Consider the following 21169-nt stretch of genomic DNA (forward strand, 5'->3'; position numbering starts at 1 on the left):
GATTAAATTTTTTTTCCTTATGGAAAATGAACCATTTATTGAATAATCTTTTCCTTTCCCTACTGACTTTTAATGTTATCTTTGTAATATATCAAGTTTTTCATAAGCAGGGGTCTGTTTATGAGCTCACTATTCTCTTCTGCTCTCCTATTTGTCTCTACACCAATTCCATTCTTTTGTAATTACTATAGCTTTGTGATAACCTTGCTATCTAGTGGTGAGTAGTTTTTCTTTATTCTTCTGTGTTATCTCGGCCATTTTTGGTCCTTCACTCTCTGATAGTAACTTAAGGATCAGGTTTTCAAATGCTATGAAAGGAAAATGTATAGATTTTAATTGTAATTGCAATGAATTTATAGATTACTCTGAAAACAATTGCCATCTTTGAGCTTTTCCATCCCATAACTGAACATGAATATCCTTTCATTTATTGAGATTTTTTATGTGCCTCAATTAAGCTTCACTTCATGATGATCTTGTTTTTCTTTGTTAAATTTGTTTATAAGTTACATGAATGTTTTTTACTATTGTTAATGGAATCTTTTAAAATTTTTATTTATTATTTTCTTTCTTTTTTTTTTTTTTTTTTTTTTAGAGACAAGGTCTTGCTCTGTCATCCAGGCTGGAGTGCAATGACACGATCATGGCTCACTGAAGACTTAACCTCCTGGGCTCAAGGGGTCCTTTTGCTTTGGCCTCCTAAGTAGCTGGGACTACAGTTGTACATCACCACACCTGACTAATTTTTAAAATATTTTGTAGAGACAGGGTTTTGCTAAATTGCCCAAGCTGGCCTTGAGCTCTTGGGCTCAAGTTATTCTCCTGCCTTGACCTCCCAAAGTGGTTGGGATTATGGGTATGAGCCACCTTGCCTGCCTGAAATCTCTCTCTCTCTCTCTCTCTCTCTTTTAATATACCTTCTATTAGTTTTGTGCTGGTAGCTGGTATATGGGGTCACTATTGATTTTTGGATGTTCATTTGTATGCAGCAACCTTTCTGAATTCTTACTAATTCTAATAGTGTGTCTGAAGAATCTGATTTTTTAAAAAAATATTTATTTCTTTATTAATTATTTCTTTGAGATTGAGTCTCACTCTGTCATCTAAGCTGGAGTGCAGTGGTGTGATCTTGGCTCACTGCAATCTCTGTCTCCTGGGTTCAAGTGATTCTCCAGCCTTAGCCTCCTGAATAGCTGGGATTACAGGCACCCGCCACCATGCCCAGCAAACTTCTGTATTTTTAGTAGAGACAGGATTTCACCATGTTCACCAGGCTGGTCTCAAACTCCTGAACTCAAGTGATCCACCCACCTCGGCCTCCCAAAATGCTGGGATTACAGGCAGCCACCACGCCTGGCCCAAGTCTAGATTTTTAGAAAATTTTTTTGCTGGAGTCTTGCTCTGTCACCCAGGCTGGAGTGCAGTGATGTGATCTGGGCTCACTGCAACCTCCACCTCCAGAGTTCAAGTGGTTCACCTGCCTCAGCCTCCTGAATAGCTGGGATTCCAGGTGCACGCAACCACATCTGGCTAATTTTTGTAATTTTTAGTAGAGATGGGATTTCATCATGTTGGTCAGGCTGGTATCAAACTCCTGATCTCAGGGTGATCCGCCCACCTTGGCCTCCCAAAGTGCTAGGATTACAGGTGTGAGCCACCACACCCGGCCAAGTCTGAATTTTTTTAATGTAGATGTTCATTTTGCCTATAGGTAGCTATTAGTTTTCTCAAAGAACCAGCATTTAGATAATCTCTTTAAGTCTCTGTTTCAAACTCTAGGATATATGATTGTATTCAGTGCTTTTGTATCTATGTATGGGTAAAAATTAAGCATGAGCACTCATTCTTGGTACATTATACTATAGCTTGATGCATTATACAACTGTCTTTTTTTATTCCTGCCTCCTATTCCTATCTCTGTTGAATTTACTAGGAACTTTTCACATAAGTTTTGATTAAGATTTTAAAAATACATAGCAAAAGTAAAAATCATTAAGAGATTCAACATCCTTTGTCATTTGCTGATGACCGTCAGCATGTATAGTTACTGACAGTGTGTTACTATAGACTCAAGCACATGCTAGAACATATTACAGATGCCAAGGAGTGGGCCAAGAAAAAAAGAAAGAGAAAATTTTGTCAATCCTCAGCATTTGTTTGTTTGTTTTTAATACAAAGGCTTGCTTTGTTGGCCAGGCTGGAGTGCAGTGGCACGATCACAGCTCACTGCAGCCTCCATCTCCAGGGCTCAAGCAATCCTTCCACCTCAGCCTATCCTAGACTACAGGCGTGTGCCAGTCCACCTGAATAACATTTTTTTAATTTTATTTTTTTTATTTTTTGAGACAGAGCCTTGCTCTGTCGCCCAGGCTGGTGTGCAATGGCGCAATCTTGGCTCGCTGCAATCTCCATCTCCTGGGTTCAAGCAATTCTCCTGTCTCAGCTTCCTGAGTAGCTGGGATCCATGCCTGGCTAATTTCTGTATTTTTAGTACAGACGGGGTTTCATCATATTGGCCAGGCTGGTCTCAAATTCCTGACTTCGGTGATCACCCGCCCCAGCCTCCCAAAGTGCTGGAATTACAGACGTCAGCCACCATGCCCAGCCTTAATTTTTTATTTTTAGTAGAGATGAGGTCTCACTGTGTTGCTCAGGCTGGTGTTGAACTCTTGAGGTCAGACAATCCTCCTGCCTTGGCCTTTCAAGGTACTGGGATTATAGGCATAAGCCACTATCACTGGCCAATCCTCAGTATTTGTAGCATATAAGACACATGCACACCACACATATGTATGTATGTGTATGTACAAAGTCATGTGAGACAATCCTCCTGCCTTGGCCTTTCAAGGTACTGGGATTATAGGCATAAGCCACTATCACTGGCCAATCCTCAGTATTTGTAGCATATAAGACACATGCACACCACACATATGTATGTATGTGTATGTACAAAGTCATGTGAGCTGTACAACATATCAGCATGAGAACATGTGAACATGCTTCCTGTGAATGAATAACCTACTCCAGGAAATGGATCCAGTTTCCAATTAAGATTCAAAGGTATATGACAGGTCTGCAAGAGACTTTGGGAGATATTATTTCAGGGTTGATTCTCTCCTTTTCAACAGGCCCTTCGGACCAGGAGTGGTTCAGGTTTGGGTAGTCCTCACCATTTAGAATTATGGTGAGGGCGGTTCACAGGGTGGTTGGTAACAAAACTCCCCTTCACTGCTCAGCTCCCAGGACAGAAGGAGGCTCTTTTCTGCCTCATAGCCCTGCATTCTGTAATCCACTAAGATGCTCACCTTGACACTGCGAGAGGAAGAGGGTGGTGACAGGAAAAACACAGAAGTCAGTGAACTCATACAACTCACAGCCAGGTTGTCATCTGGGCCCTTCCATCTCTGTAGTTTTCTAGGTGAAGTAGGAAAGGTCAAACGCCTATTCTCGGAAAGGCTGACAGAGGACCTCACCTGTAGAGCACTGCTGGGCCTGCTTTATTGGGTTGTCCAAACCTCCCTAAGTGAGGTCCATTCAAGATGTGGGCTCAGCTAAGAGGCAGTTACCAGACCCTTTAGTCCACTCCTGAACCTACTTGGTCAGAGACCAAGTCTTAGCTGTTCCCCGAAGCTATGAGAGTAAACACTGCCTCCTATTTTTAGTAGTTAATTGCTTGCAAAAAATAGCTCAAAATCCAGACCTTTAAGTCTCAGCAGCCTTTAGCTTAACAGATTATCCTGTGGCAACAACAGTCTTAACAACAACAATACAAAAAAATACACTAACATTTACCTGGGGTCCCTGTGAGCAGTGCGTTGTGCTATATGCAATGTTTTTTTAATCCTCACGCTGGGTAGTCATTGTTATTATCCCTATTTTTCAGATGGGAAAACGAAGACTCAAAAAGTTTAGGCCACCTGCCTCAAGTCACATGGCCCTTCAGAAGCAGAGCCTAGGCCCAAGTCCTAGTTCGTACAGCCTAATGCCACAGTCCGTGGTTTTGACCATTTCTCTTTCCCACCTTTCCATATTTTGTAATGGCAGCCATGGTGGGATGTTTATTACATGAATCTGGTCCAGTTTCCTCAAAGCACTTTCGCTGGCAAACTGGATTCAATCAAGTTAAATAATCAAGAGATTATTACCTTTCTGATTGTTTTATTATTTTTTTAAAAAGCCATTGGAGTTACAAGTCATGTTCCCTTTTTACAGAGAAACCCAAGATATTTTTCCAGTGCAGTAATTATTTGGGGTAATGCTTGACAATTTAAAGGGCACACAGCAGTTGTGAGGAATGTAGTCTGAAAATGGCCAATAAAACCATCAGAATATAAGCAAACTCCAGGGCAGAACCAGAAATGTGGCCACCTGCTTGTTGGGCTGATTGCTTTAGCAGAAAAATCAAGTTCAGGATCTTGTGTTTACTGAGATGACTGGCACGCATTATCAAAGTAGCTGCACCTGGAAAATTCTGACTTAAATCTGTGCCTTCGTGTCAATGGCATATAGAAAACAACAAATGATAGTTTGGTTGCCAAATAAAAGTACAGAACACTCACATGAAGGCAACATGCTTGTTTGTAATTTGACAGCTCTCAGAGGGAAAACCTTGTGGTGCTGGCCTCTTCCAGGTGAGTCCTCACTGAGTATACGAGTATAAAAAAGCTTTGAAACACTGTTTGCTCCTATTCTTCTGCACTCATAGATTCTCAAAAAAAAAAAAGAGTTTTTCTCACTGTTAATCCTCTAATGGTGTGGAAAGAATGTGAAAAGTAGATCCCATCCTTACATAAATAAGCCATATTTAAATGAAATATTGGGCAATGCCCATTTAAAAAAATTAACACCCCAATAATCTGCATTTTTATTCCCCAGACTGAGCGGAAACGATTCATTTTATCCTAATCTAATATTTTTATGCTTGAAAGAGTTTATTGTTAAAATTAACTACAAAAGCTACAATAAAAATGTAGTTTTGTCAGACATATGATTTTTTTTTTTTTTTGAGACAGACTCTTGCCGTGTCCCCAGGCTGCAGCAGTGGCATGATCTGGGCTCACTGCAACCTCCACCTCCCAGGTTCAAGCAATTCTCCTGCCTCAGCCTCCTGAGTAGCTGGGACTACAGGCGCCTGCCACCATGACCAGCTAATTTTTGCATTTTTAGTAGAGACGAGGTTTCACCATGTTGGCCAGGCTGGTCTCAATCTCCTGATATCATGATCTGCCCATCTCAGCTTTCCAAAGTGCTGGGATTACAGGCGTCAGCCACGGTGCCAACATCTGATTTTATAGGCACAGTTATGCTTACCAAACATACCTAAACTCAGTGTTTTAAGAAAAAAAATGGTGGGTATTTTAGAAAGTTAGACTTATATTTGTAAAGTGTTTAGTCACCTGTTAACATATGAGCAAGTCCAGAATTTTTGCATGTTGTGTTTTTTCTTTTTCTCTTCTTTTCTTTTTTTTTGGGGATAAGGTTTCATTTTGTTGCACAGGCTGGAGTGTAGTGGCGCAATCACAGCTCACTGTGGATCTAGTGTTCCTCCCACCTCAGCCCCAGAGTAGCTGGGACAGGTTCACGGCACCACGCCTGGCTAATGTTTTTTTATTTTTTGTAGAGACAGGGTCCCACTATGTTGCCCAGGCTGGTCTGAAACTCCAGGTTTCAAGTGATCCTCCTGCCTTGGCCCCACAAAGTCCTGGGATTACAGGTGTCAGCCACTGCGCCAGTCTGGATTTTTTTTAAGTTGATTGCTCACATGTACAGGGTAAGATTTTTAGGAACTAAGTAGCCATGCCCCTCCCCACTCCAGCCCCAGCAGTCTTGGTAATGTTATATGTCAAAGCAGCTCTTGGTACTTTTAAATTTTCTCACTTTTAATTTAAAATTGTGTTTATAATATATTTAAAATATACAAAAAGCACAGAGCACAGTAATTACCAATGCCACCACCACCCACATTTAACAAGGATAATTGTTTCGGCTTGTCTTTATCACTCTCTTAAAGGAGCAAGTTGCCAAGTGTTACATACACTATATAACCAACATATGTAAGATAAAAAGGTACCCCAAACTCTACAATGTTTTGCTTATGGTTACTTATACTTCTTAAGACATGAATACGCAATGGGGAGAATACTTAACCCACTTCTGAAGGGCCATTACCTGTCATTTCCATTGGAAATTGTGTGGATGAGGCCAGGGGCTTCAACCATATCTGTGACGCCTTATTAAAAAAAAAAAAATCATCTGAACTGAATGTGGAAATTGTTAGCAGTTGTTGATCCTTCAGATTTTCAGTGTAAAGCATATGGTAAGACAGTTTGACTCTTTAAGCAGAAACTGGTCCCTTAGAAATTGACCTCCTCTGCCAACTCAGGCACATGTGTAATTAATAAAAAGGAATTATGTGAAATGACCACAGGTGGATGGCTCCTGAATGCATATCTATAATATGAATATCACTTGAGTCAGGTAATGGGGAAAAAGCAAATGTAAATGAATGGAAGGGGGAATGAAATGTACTTCAAATTGTGTCCCTCCTAATTTTATTCTGTCTGACACTCTTCTTAGGGGCAGTAGAGACAGATTTCATAACCCCCACTATCATCATCATAGATGATATTTACTGAGTGCTTTATAATGTGTCTGTCACTTGCCAAGTACTTTACTTGAGATATTAGATAGGATATAGTTTCACTTGCCTGAACAGAGACCCAAAGTAACAGCAGCTTAAAGAAGATAGAATTTTATTTCTCACTCATGTAACAGTCTGGACATATGTAGTTCACGACTGACATGATGGTTCCCCATGGGTCAAGGATCCAAGCTCCTCCTATCTTGTTGCTCTGCTCTTCCTAGAGTATTGCCCTTATACTCATGACGCAAAATGGCTCTTGACTCTCCACTACAACATCTAGTTGTTGCTTATATTTCATTGGCTAGAATTTAATCATGTGAGCACATCTGGCTGCAAGGAAAGCTGGGAAATTTAGTCTTTGTTCTGCACAGCCATGGATGGCTGTAGGAGAAGAAGAGATGGATATTGAGGGCCACTACAAGTGCCGCAAGTGGATAGTTTCTGGTAATCCTTCTGACACTAGGAGTCAAGCCCAAGTTACCCGATTCAACACATGAGAAGAAGACTAGGTTGGGTGCTGCAGGTCACACAGTTAGTACTTTGTGGAACTGCTGAGGTGTGGCTTTATTTTTGTTCCTTTTTGCTTCCGCATTTAGTTTGCCGAGAAGCTCTAATACTAGGACCAGGGCTGGGAGTTCTTGGCCTCCTTGGGATTGCCACACTTCATCAGTGTTTGCTTGATTTCATTACACCTGTTAAAACAATTATCCAGCAATAATTTTGTGGTGTGTCCTTTAGAGTTGAAAACAAGCACACATTTAATTATTTTTGTTTGTTTCTGTTTTTGAGACAGGGTCTTGCTCTGTCACCCAGGCTGGAGTGCAGTGGTGCAATCTTGGCTCACTGTAACCTCTGCCTCCCAGGTTCCACTGATCCTCCTGCCTCAGCCTCCTAAGCATCTGGGACTACAGGCTCCCTCCACCATGCCTGGCTAATTTTTGTATTTTTAGTAGATATGGGGTTTTGCCATGTTGGTCAGGCTGGTCTCGAACTCCTGGCCTCAAGTGATCCACATGCCTTGGCCTCCCAAAGTGCTGAGATTATAGGCATGAACCACCGCGACCAGCTCATTTAATTGTGTTCAAAAAATTCTGTGACACTTATTTAGCAATGGGTAGTACGTTAGTTCCTAATCAGAACTGGGAGCCTAGACCGGGGAAATGTCATTCTATAATTTGATTCAGATTATACCTAGCCAGTGGTTAGACTAGAATATATGCTCCCAAAATCTTTTTAATAAGGAAATCCTTTAATAAAATATGTGCTCTTTTTCTAGAACATCTTTTTCTGAGCCCTATGTTGAGACCATAGACTGTCTCCTACATATTAAATGAAAGATGGTAGATTTTCTAGGAATGATTTTTATTTTCAGAAGAAAAAAGTAGCATTGAAACCAGCTGTTACTTTTTTACATCTTTCAACCATTGGCATCTTCCACGAAAAACAATTTGCTAAGGGAGTGACCACTTTTTTCCACCCAGAGTATAATTTCCAAGAGATGGCATGTGGTGAAAATAAAACTAGCAAAGGGAAACCTGGTTCCTGAGAGTTCACATTTGACATTTTTCAAGGTCATGCCAGAGCAAAAGGATACTCCCCGGGAAGAGGAACACCAGCATACCTGCCGAAGCCCTCTGCCTTTGGAAATGTTAATATTGAAGTCTTTGCATGGTACAGTACTGGGGTAAGGATTAGGGTGAAGCAAATGAGGCATTCACTCCTGGCAGCAAAATTCACAGGGGTGCCAAACCCTTTGTAATCAAAATCAATACTATTTTAACGCAATAGTTGAAACTTCATGACAAACAAATATCAACATTTTAAATAAAAATAGTCGGACATTTGTTTGTTTTACCATTCTGCATCTTTGTGTGATGGGAACAGTCATTTCCAATCAGCTTGAGGTTGCTGGCCCCATGGAAGACCCCTCACTGTGTGGATTTATGAGGATTGACAATTGTGAGAACAGATTGGGTGATGTGAGGCTTTATTATAGTGATGGCTTCTAAAAAAATTATTCTCAACTTTATTGAAGAAAATTATTAGAGTCTGTCAACTAAATTTTCATTTTAGTAGTTACGGCTTTTGACTATAAAGCATTTTTGTTTGTTTGTTTTTGTTGTTTTGAGACAGTATCACTTTATTACCCAGGTTGGAATGCAGTGGTGCAATCATAACTCATTGCAGCCTTGAACTCCCAGCCTCAAGTGATCCTCCTGCCTCAACCTCCTGAGTAGCTAGGACTACAGGCATGTGCCATCTGGCGGCCTTTTTTTGGGGGGTAATGATAGGGTCTTGTTATATTGTCCAGGCGGATCTCAAACTCCTATCCTCAAGTGATTTTCCCATCTTGGCCTCCCAAACTGTTGGGGTTACAGGCATGAACCACCATGCTTGGCAATGTTAAGGTTTTATTAATTTTTCTCACTTGTCTGAAAATACAGAAGGATATTTTGATGAACGTATACTAGGAGGGCATATTTTTCTTTTGCCCCTGGCTCTAATGTGGTTCTACAGAGCACTGTTCCAGACGTCTGAGAAGCCTATTCTTCATGTTAGATGGGTCATGGCTCATCTAGGTTCTAATTTCAGGATGACATCACTTACTAACTGTGTGACCTTAGTGCCTCAGTTTCCTCACCTGTAAAACCAAGGATGACATTACATACTTCATATACATGAAGCACCATATAATATGGCATAAGCAAGGTAGAATTAAGTAAGTATCAGTGATTTTTGGTATTTCTTGCAATGTGATGCCTTCTACCTTCTAAAAATCACCTCCTATATCACATTAAATCATCTCACATTCCCTGGTGGGATGCATCCCACTTGGCGCGACATTGGCTTAATGGTACCAGCACAGGCTCTGGAAAGTTACATCCCTGAACCCTAAAATACACAGCTTAATTGGTGATCCTTTAAGCAGGTCACTAACTTCTCCAAATTTCAATTTTCTAGATGAGAATAAAAATACCTACTTTCCAGAGGTAAGTATTTACCTTAATAAACACTTTAAGAGGCTGAGCATGGTGGCTCATGCCTGTAATTCCAGCACTTTGGGAGGCTGAGGCAGGCAGATTACTTGAGCTCAGGAGTTCAAGACCAGCCTGGGCAACATGGTGACACCCTGTCTCTATTTAAAAATAAATAGGCCTGGTGTGGTGGCTCATGCCTGTAATCCCAGTACTTTGGGAGGCCAAGGCAGATGGATCACCTGAGGTCAGGAGTTCGAGACCGGCCTGACCAACATGGAGAAACCACAACTCTACTAAAAATACAAAATTAGCTGGGCATGGTGGTGCGTGCCTATAATCCCAGCTACTCAGGAGGCTGAGGCAGGAGAATCGCTTGAACTCAGGAGGTGGAGGTTGCAGTGAGCTGAGGTCGTGCCATTGCACTCCAGCATGGGCAACAAGTGTGAAATCCATCTCAAAAAATAATAATAATAATGAAAATAAATAAAGACTAAAATTTGTTTATTTAGATAAATAAAGGTATTTTATTAATTTATTATTTATTATCTTAATAAATTAATTACATTGAGTTACCTATTACCTTAATAATTATTTATCTTATTTATTACCTTATTATTTACTTTATTACCTTTATTATTTGGTAATAACTTATAATTAGGGGAATAAATAAGATCAGAGATAAAATAGAGAGCATCTATTCAAACACTTGACCTGTAATCCCAGCACTTTGGGAGGCCAAGGCAGGTGGATCACGAGGTCAAGAGATCGAGACAATCCTGGTCAACATGGTGAAACCCCGTCTCTACTAAAAATACAAAAAATTAGCTGGGCATGGTGGCGTGTGCCTGTAATCCCAGCTACTCAGGAGGCTGAGGCAGGAGAATTGCCTGAACCCAGGAGGCAGAGGTTGCTGTGAGCCAAGATCGCACCATTGCACTCCAGCCTGGGTAACAAGAGCGAAACTCTGTCTCAAAAAAAAAAAAAAACAACCAAACACTTGACCTATAAAGAATGCTCAATAAATATCGATTTACTTAAAAGCAGTAATTTATGGCTTCTGTAGGGATCTGTGGAAATCTCCAGTGGAATCTTCAAACATGTTGCCCACTGTTTTAGTCTCTTTTGTGCTGCTATAACAGAATATCACAAACTAGGGTAATTTATAAAGAAAAGAAATTTATTTCTCACAGTTTAGGAGTCTGGAAAGTCCAGTATCAAAGTGCTGGTATCTGGTGAGGGCTTTCTTGCTGTATCATCCCATGGTGGAAGGTGGAAGGGCAAGAGAGAGCAAGCGAGCAGGAAGGGGCTGAACTTGCTTTTATAAGAAGCCTATTGATGTGGTAATGACATTGATTCATTCAAGAGAGCAGAGCACTCGTGACCTAATCACCTCTTACAAGTCCCATCTCCCAACACAGTTGCATTATGGATGAAGTTTCCAACACATGAACTTATGGGGACACATTCAAACTATGGCACCCATCATATTATATTAATTTAAAAATATTCATGCATATATTACAGCAGTGGTTCTCAGACTTTAGCACACAGAAGAATCACGTGGAGTTAGAGCAACCAACTCATCTCAGATTGCCCTGGACTTTCCAGTTTTAGCACTAAAAGCCCCTCATCCCAGGATACCATCCTGGGCTAACCTAGATAGTTGGTCACTCTGCCTGGAGGATTTGTTCAAACACAACTTCCTGGACCCCCACTTTTAGAGATTCTGATTTGTCAGGTCTGATCTGGAGTGGAGCCTGAGAATTTGTGTTTCTAACAAAGCTCCCAAGTGCTGCAGGGGTGTGTGAGATCACAGTTTAAGTATCATTGTGCTGTGACTTGAATGCATGTGTCCCTCCAAAATCCATATGTTGAAACCTAATACCCAATGTGATAATATGAAGAAGTAGGGCCTTTTGGAAAGTGATGGAGTCATGAGCACTCCACTTCATGAATGGGATCAGTACTCTTATGGAAGATGCAGAAGGGAGTGCTCTAGTCCCATTGTGCCCTGCCATCTCTTTTGCCACGTGAAGACAGAGCTCATCTGTTTTTTTTTGCCTTTCTACCATGTGAGAACATGGCCATAAGGTGCCATCTTTGAGACAGAAAATGAACTCTCATCAGACGCTGACTCTCCTAGAGCCTTAATCTTGGACTGCCCAGCCTCTGAAACTATGAGCAAAGAATTTTCGCTGTTTCTAAATGACCCAGTCTAAGGTGTTTTTTTTTAATAGCAATAGAAATGGACTAAGACACACTTTCACAATATCATACTAATGCCCATACTTGGTGTTTCATTTCTGTAAGTTGAGAATTGCTCAATTTTTAGAACTCCACAGGGTTTCTAACATCCCTAGGAGGCTGGTGTTTTAACTCTCATTTTATAGATAAGAAATCTAGGGCTTAGGAGGGGTTTAGTTATTTGCTTGAAGTCACATACCTAGGAAGTGACTCAAACCTGGGTCTGACACCAGAACAGGTTTTCTCAATCCTCTGTCTTAAACCATATGCTTCTGGGCTCAATACCCTTTGTTTAAGATGAATTATCTTCAAAGAGGTGCCCTAGTCTCCCCTAATCCCCTTAGTCTCCTGGCCTAGAGTGGTCAGGAGATGAACTTTTGGACAGTCATTACCACAGATCTGCAGTGGACACACAGAGATGCAAGTGGGGACATCTGCCGAGCAAATTTTGCTTACATATACCTTTTCTAATTAGGAACTGTTGAGAAGTAATTTTTTTTTCTTTTTGAGTCGGGAGATGGGAGTCTCACTTTGTCACCCAGGCTAGAGTGAGTGGTATCATCTCAGCTCACTGCAACCTCTGCCTCCTGGGTTCAAGCGATTCTCCTGCCTTAGCCTCCTGAGTAGCTGGGATTGCAGGTATGTACCACCATGCCCGGCTAATATTTGTATTTTTGGAGAGACGGCAGTTTTACTATGTTGGCCGGGCTGGTCTCTAACTCCTGACCTCAAGCGATCCACCTCCCTTGGCCTCCCCAAGTGCTGGAATTACAGGCATGAGCCACCGCACCTGGCCAAGAAGCGATGTTTGCTTTGCAGACTGCGTTATTTCAACAAATTTCACACCACCAGCTATAGAACCAGAGCACCTGATTGCTTACCAAAAACATATTTTATAAAATTCTTTTATTACAGTCAATTACTGGCTACCCCAAGAGTCATATTTTATTCTGTTTCTGTGTTTCAGAACAATTTATCCAATTTCTGCAGTCCCCAAAATGCAGAATTGCGAAATGAATGTAGAAATAAACCAAGTCTAATATTTTATTGTATTCTGTTTCAATAATCAGTACTATCATGTGTAAATTTGAAAAGACTTCCTTTGATATTCAGTTTATATTGATTTTTCTTTTCCTCTATCACAAAGGAGGCCTCTGTTGGGTTGCTTCTCAGCTTTCTGTACAACTCCTCCCTCTGCTAAGAGGACTGCTTATTTTGTTTGATCAGCCCCCATCAACTGGCTATCCCTTTGACTCAATGCTCAGTCAGGCCTTGTCATTTCTGGGGTTGGAGCTTTTCCACATAGCTCCAGGGAATGTCACTCTTTGATTCCAGGAGATGCTAGAATGACCCTGTGAGCCACACCTACTTCATGAAATTGTGAAGCAAAATAAGAGGACGTGTCTAAACTGCCAAACATGAGACCTTCCCATTTTGCACTTAAAAAAGTTCTCCAATCTGTCTGTTTCCCTTCACACTCCCTCCCAACCCAGGACCTTTCCATGATTACTCCCCCTGCCTGAAATCCAACCTCTTCTCCAGTCTAGGTTGATTCCTCCATGGTACCATTCCACGGTATCATGCACTTGTCCTTTGGAGCACCAATCACAGTGCCATTGTATTTTTTTTTCTGTGATTATTTCATGGCTGTCTTCCTCCTTTCCACTGTAGACAACGCTGAAAGGTCCATCTTTACAACCCCTGTGAGGCTGGCCCCGGCTTCCTTTGAACCTCTCATGTTTGACATTGTCCCCTGCTCAATTCTGCTATCTTCACTTCTTCCCATGGTGTTAATCCTAAGCGTACTCCCTAATGCAAGCTATGCGTTCTAATCTCTGTCTCAGAATCGTCTTCCTAGGGTACCCAACATGTGCCACAGTACCCCCAATAAAGCAAGGAATTGTATCACTTTTTGCCAATTGTATATATTCTCAGTCTATCATAGTCCCTGGCACCAGGAGGACGTCAGCAGATAGTTGTAAAATGAATGAATCAATCAACGAATCAGTGGTGGTAGTATCCTTGGTAATTTGTTTTATGCCCCACCTTTCTCCTTTCTTTAAAGGGAATGTAACCCCTACACAGGAATTTCTTGGGTTTCTGCCCAAGGATCTATTTTCGTCCTCTTCATTGTCCTCCCTTTTCACTTGCCCGTCCCTTTTTCTCCTACCCCTCCCTTTTCTAAAATCTCTGCCTAACAATAGCTGTAGCTATGGAGTAAGGAGGAAGCCCAAGGAAAGTGGCTGAGAGACAAAGATGGAAAACAGCTAAATTAGTTTAGAGTCCAGTTCAGGAACTCTGGCACTGCTTTGTATCAGAGCCCGTGTGGAGCCCTGAGAGAAAGGGCAAGGCCAAGGAACAGAGGAAACCAATATCTGAAGGCTCTGCTAATTGCACGGCTGTCAGAAGATATTTTCTCATTTTGAATGAGAATAAAGAGCCTTTTAAAACAACAAAGCTTCTATATAAACAGAAGAAAGGGAGAACTCACATTTTGAGTCCATATGAAAAATGGCCTCTTTGTTATTAATTTCTCATTCTCACATATGGCCTGCTGCAGTCGATGCTTTATTCTCGGCAGCCTTGTATTTTGTTTTACGACCCTTTTTTGTCTTTATTTGCTCCTTCTGCCCCTTCTAGAAAAAAAAAAAAAAACAGATTCAAGCTAGAAGACTTGAGTTTGAGACCTAGTTCTGCCACTTCAGTAGCTGCATGGTGGTCTCCAAGCCTTAGTTCTTTATCTGAAGGTGGGCATTTGCTCTCCAGCTCACAGAGCTGGACTACTGAGAGGCTCAAATGAAACAGTGGATATAAACAAGCTTTGAAAATTGTGACACTCTAAAGAGAAATTGTCATTGCCACTTAATTTTTAGTGAAATGGAACAGCATGTTGAATATAGCTGACAATTCAATATTGGTAAGAAAGTAACTTTCTAATGTTCTCATCACAAAAATGTGAAATATTTGTGGTGATAGAAATGTTAATCAGCTTAATTGAATCACTCCACACCATATTCAAAAATCGTAACACCACTTTGTACTCCATCAATGCATACTACTATAGCTTGTCAATATGCAATTAAAAAAAAAAAGAAAGTTAAAGCTGGTACCCTCCCAAAAAAGAATAGGACAAACTTCAAAGCCAAGTGTAAAAGTTTTTTTTAAATTCTTCATTTTGCATGCTGTTTGGCAAATGTCCTTGTTAGCCCATGTGATTAGAAATTGACTACACTTGGAATGGACTGAGAATGTCAAGCATCTAGGTTAACCAGACATGTTTTTTTCATTTATTCATTGATACATGACAGATTTGGAAGCCACCCACTCTCTCTGTCAGGGTTTTGGGTTGATCCAGTAGATGTTATTGTCACAGCTCAACGAATACTTCTCATTTCTCTTCTGCCTAAGGCAGCCCTAGTGTTCAAATGCATACTTGCTTTTCCTCCAAAAACATGATGCTTTGAGGATTTACCCCGTTAGAAATACTCTCCCACCCTCAACTCTGGGTATATAGAGATCCAAGATTTCCTTTGTATATAGCAATTTTCTGTAAAAAAAAAAAAAAAAAAAAAAAATAGGATTTTCTCCCTTCTGCAGAAGACAGACTGATGAGGTCCTTGGGCAGCCCAGGAGAGGATCCCGGGGCTACTCCTTTAATACTCACAGATTGTTACATTCTTACAGTATGTCGGGGACTGCAGAACTCTTGGATTGTTTTATAATCAGATGTGCAAACTTGGGACTCAGATGTGGCCACATTTTCAGCAGAGATTTATAGATTGCCTGGAAGCATGTTGGGATATAGGATGGGCTTTTAAAATGCCCTTCTCCCACGTGCAGGCATTTTCTTGAAGGGCGAGCTTTATATTTCATGTGGGATAAGGTGAAGTATGAATAAACAGCTATACACAACACAAACATGACATAAGCAAGCAGACATACTGTGCATAAAGTGCTTCACCTTCTACTATTAAGATGGTCAGATTATAGGCTTCTTGAAGGCAGCATCTGGTCTTATGTCTCTCTGACCTTGCATAATACTAGCAGATCCTTTGGAAATATGGTATTTTGTTATTTCCCCTGCTAAAAATCTTTAAATCATTCCCAACTGTCTCCAGGATGAAATTCAGTTGTCTTGGTTTGGGACTGGGGTCTCTCATGATCAGGCCTGGCCTCCTTTCTTGACATTGCCCCATTTAAAATCCACCCTGCAGCCACTTGGAACAAATTGCAATGTCCTGATCACGCCCAATTAGGTGTCTTTGTGGATGCTCTTTCTCTGCTCTTGTCACCAGGCCAAATTATTCTCTTCTTCTTCCAGGCCCTGTTTGGAATCTCCTTGGGATGACCTCTCTGAATCTCTCCTTATCTCCTCATGCCTTAACCCTCTCTCTCACTGGGATAGGTGCCCCTTTTCTGAGCTGCCTTATCGTCCTGCCTCTGCCCTTGACTTTCTGAATTGTTCACCAGTGGTCTACTTGTGGGCACCCACCTCAACACTGTTGTCTTATTGAGCAGGGACTTTGGTTCGTTGTTCATTTCCAGAGTCTAGTACAGCTCTTGAGATATAGGAAGTATGTAATTATTGTTGATTGAATTTACCAATAAATAGATGCTTCAGATTCCACTTGTTTCTCTCCACTGGCACCAGCTTCTCTGGCTTGTTTTCCTATGATACCCCTGGGCAGGGATCCTGCAGAGTAGATGGAAAAGGCCTGTGTCTATCATGGAACTTATCTCTCCCAATTGGCTTATCATACAGACGGTATGTCACTACAGATTGTCATTTTAATTGGATAAGGGTATTATCCTCCGAGAAGTGAGAACATAGCATATAATTTACAAGGGATATTAGGTGGAGTTATAGAGTGTGAAAGTATTTGTTTTGTTTTGTTTGAGACAGAGTCTCCATCTGTCACCCAGGCTGGAATGCAATGGCACCATTTCAGCTCACTGCAACCTTCGCCTCCTGGGTTCAAGCAGTTCTTATGCCTCAGCCTCCCAAGTAACTGGAATTACAGGCATACACCACCATGTCCAGCTAAGTTTTGTATTTTTAGTAGAGACAGGGTTTTGCCATGTTGGCCAGGCTGGAGAACTTCTGTCCTCCAGCGATCCACCCACCCTGGCCTCTCAGAGTGTTGGAATTACAGGTGTGAGCCACCGAGCCTGGCCTAGAGTGTGAAAGCAGAAGGGACCTTAGAGGTTACAGGGTTCATCCCTCATATTTTACAGCGAAACTAGCCTCAGAGGTGGAAATATTTGTCCAAGCTCTCATATTTAATTCATCGCTAAAGAAGACATCCATTGCTTTAGCCTGCCTCAGTCCCTTTAAGGAATCAGCCCTTCAACTCTTGGTGCTAGCATTTTGTCTGGTGCTGACTTCATTCCCAAATCCAGGATGAGCATGAGAACTAGGCCTCTTCAATCAGAGCACCAGGACTTATGTTCCCAGGAGGCCAATCAAAGCCAGTGAGACACCATTTCAGGACATTGGAAAGAGAAGTTTATATGCTCCATTGGGGTTGCTCAGAGAATGAGATTCAAGCTTGAGATCATCAACAGCCATCTTGTCACAAAGGCAGACAGCCAAGGGAAGCAGTGCCAAGAGATGGAGAGAATGAAATCCAGTTTTCTTGGTTTGGCACTGAGATCTCTCATCATGACATCATTGGAGACCCTGATACAGCCGTGCCTTGGATCACCACAGCCAAAGGTGATCTTTCCTTCTTCCAAATATTGTAGCAACTGTTACATATCTTCATGTTTCAATTGCCATCTGTTTCTTCATAATCTAAGTATTTGAGAACATTTCATCTCCTTAACTATATTGACCCAGAACTGATCTCTGCAGGAACTAATTAATTACTGGAGTCTCTGTTTATTTTTTGCTCAGTCAAGTTTCTGTGACTTTCCACTAGTTAGCCTAAGGAATTCAACTTTAGTTCTAGAATCAGGCCTCTTAATTCCCAAATGCTGTCCTCTTTCCACCAAACCACACCGGGGCATTCCTCTGATTAAGCCAATAACACCCACTGTCACATAACAGAAAGCAGAATTAGGAGGAAATGGGAGACAATGGGCTGCATTTCAATGGGTGGGGGTATGTGTGCATCCATTGAAGGGCTCTGGGGACAAGTGCGAAGCATGAGGTCATGGGGTAATGAAAGGTTACATCAACATCAAACTTTGGCTGCTTCCCTATTTTAACCCGCACAGTCTAATGAGTAATAATTGGTGGGCAGGAGATGGGGAAGTACATGTGACTAGAAGCTGATTCAGCTGGATGTTTCTTCTCGATGAATGAAAACACTTTTTAGTCTGGACCTGACAAGACCAAAAGTCAAGGCATAACTGTTTTCTTGTTAATGTCTCATGACTCACCTAAGGCATGGGAAAATACAAGGCTGCAGAAGAGCCACAGTCTTAATCAATAAACATTCTGCAAACCCAGCACTACTGAGGGGTCTGTTCTGGACCGGGTCCTTGACGGGAATCAGGCAAACAATGGTATCACGTGATATGCTAATCAGCCTGTCTCACACTTTGGGGATAACCTGGTTGCAAGTCCCTGAGATCAGTTCTTCATTAACAGGCAGGAACTGAAACTGTGGGCTTGTTCCTGGTGGGAATCCCAAACTAACAACATCCCAGGGTGGGATTTCAGCAGTCTGCTTTCTCCTGATTTCCCTCTTCTCTGATGCAGATAAACTTCAACAACAAAGTAAACTAAACTAGGGTGTTAGAAATCAGGATGATGCTTACCTTTGTGTGTGGGAATAGTGACTGGGAGAGGACAGGAAAGGGGTCCCTGAAGTCTCGGTGATGCTGAGTTCCTAAATTGTACTGCTTCTATGGAGATGTTCACTTTGTGAAAATTTATTGAACTAGGCACCTATGAATGCTGTATTTCCTCTATGTATATTATGTCTCAATAAAAACACCACTTAATGTTAAATGCTGTCATTGTAGGCAATTATTTGGCACCGTGGAGGTCTTAGAAATAAAATTAAATGGGGCCACTGTAATTATGTGATAATACTATTCTGCTCTAAAGTGGCCATACTGATACTCCACATATTTATATTACTTCAAAATATGTAATCATCAAAATGAATATGTAAGTGTAAAAAAAAAAAGAGCTGAAGTAGAGTTTTCACAATCCTCGAGGAGCCTAGGACACTGGTTGGGAAAGACTGAGGCATTGTTATAGCTCGAGATCACAGTGTAAGTTGACCTCAAATCCATTTACATCTCTCCATTTCACCGCCATCACTCTAGTTCATGCCACTAGTAACTCTGGCCTGGACTGGAGCAGTACCCTCTACTCTTGCCTGTTGTGTAATTCACTGTCTACTGACATGGTCTGGATCTGTGTCCCCGCCCAAATCTCACATCAAACTGTAATCCCCAGTATTGGAAGTGGGATCTGGTGGAAGCTGATTGGATCATGGGGGCAGTTTCTCATGAATGATTTAGCACTAACACCCTGGCGGTGATGTTGTGATAGAGTTCTTATGAGATCTGGTTGTTTAAAGTGTGTAGCAGCTCCCTGTTCTCTCTCTTCCTCCTGCTCTGGCCACGTAAGATGTGTCTGCTTCCCCTTTGCCTTCCACCATCATTGTAAGTTTCCTGAGGCCTCCCCAGAACCATGATTCCTGTACAGCCTGGAGGACTGTGAGCCAATTAAACCTCTTTTCTTTACAAATTAGCCAGTCTCAGGTATTTTTCTTTAAGGCAGTGTAAGAATGGACTAATACACCTACCCCATAGGAAATTAGAAGATGATGGTTTAAAAATATGGTTCAAATTACTCTCCCTTCCCCCAGGCCTCCCACCTAAGCCATTCAATGACTTCCTGACATTCTTAAAGTCCAAATCTTTCTTTATGGCTCACTATGTCCATCATTAACCAGTCCCTGCCTGCTTCCCTGACCAGCAGCCCACCATCCTTCCCCAGCTCACCCTCAGCCCCACTGGCCTCTTTTCATTCTCCCAACACTCATGCTTGTCCTAGCCTTAGGGCTTTTACATGTATCCTTCTACTGCCTAAAATAGGAGTCTCCCAGATCTTTGGATTGCTGGCTCCCTCTGATTCTTTGGGTTCCAACTCAAATATCATTCCCTCAAGGAGGCTCTCTCAGCCATTCTATATCAAAATCTCACTACCTTACTTTATTCATTTTTTTCATTGTATCCAAAGCTATTATGTTAATATGGTTGTTTACCAGCACATAAGCCCCATAAGGGCAAGGATCTTGTCTACCTTGTTCATGGTTTGTATCAGTCAGGGTCCCAGCAAGGGTCTCACTATGTTGCCCAGGTTGGACTTGAACTCCTGGGCTAAAGTGATCCTCCCACCTCAGCCTCTAGAGTAGCTAGGCCTGCAGGCACACACCACCACACCCAGCTAGATGGCATTCTTAAAGGAGTTTAACTGAAGGAAATTTAAGAAGGAACCAGGTGCAGAAACGTGTGCAGGGTTAAGGGAACATATGATGAGGCACCCAGGGCCTAGCACTGTGGAAAGCTATCCCTGTCAGTAGAACTGAAGGGGCAAGAGTGGGGAGCTGTGTTCAAAGATGGTAAGAGCTGGGGCAGTGGGAGAGGAGCTACCTACCACAGCCATGGCAATGCAGGGAGCAAGTGGAGACTGGGTAAGTTGCCTAGCTTCTTTCTCCTCCCACCCTGAGGTTTCCTGCCATTATTTCCTGGCCAAGCCCAACTGGAAGCCAGAGAGCAAGAGAGCCTTACACAATCCATAGAGGTCAGACTCTGGGGCCCCAGAACAGGGCAGGAAGGGTGGGGCGTGGAGCTGGATGGGAGCAAACAGAGCATAACCAACCCTACGGTGCTTGCTACATAGGTGCTCCCACATGCTGATTGAATGGATGACTGATGACTGAATGAATGAACGAATCAACAACAAAGAGAGCTGAAGAGAAAGACAAAGGAATTAACATTTAGGAAGCTCCTGGTGGGTGCCATGTGGGCATGATCTATAAATAATCTTGTTTAATCCACACAGAAATCCTATGAGATGCCTTATTGTGCCTGTATATGGCTGAAGATTCTGAGACTTTAGAGGTTAACATACCCTATTAGAGAGAAATCATGGAGCCAGGATTCCAACTGAGGTCCCAAGTGTTTTTCCCCTGCATTACACTGTTTTTCCCCTGCATTACTTGCATTAGCCTGGAACCTGCATCCCTCCCTGCCTGGATGCCCTATAGCCTAAACCCCAGTTAACCTCTGGTTCAGCTCACGCTCCTCCTCTTCACAGCCTGCCTTGGATCACCGCAGC

The sequence above is a fragment of the Callithrix jacchus genome, chromosome 9 (assembly GCF_049354715.1).
Source record: "Callithrix jacchus isolate 240 chromosome 9, calJac240_pri, whole genome shotgun sequence".
NCBI classification, from domain to species: domain Eukaryota; kingdom Metazoa; phylum Chordata; class Mammalia; order Primates; family Cebidae; genus Callithrix; species Callithrix jacchus.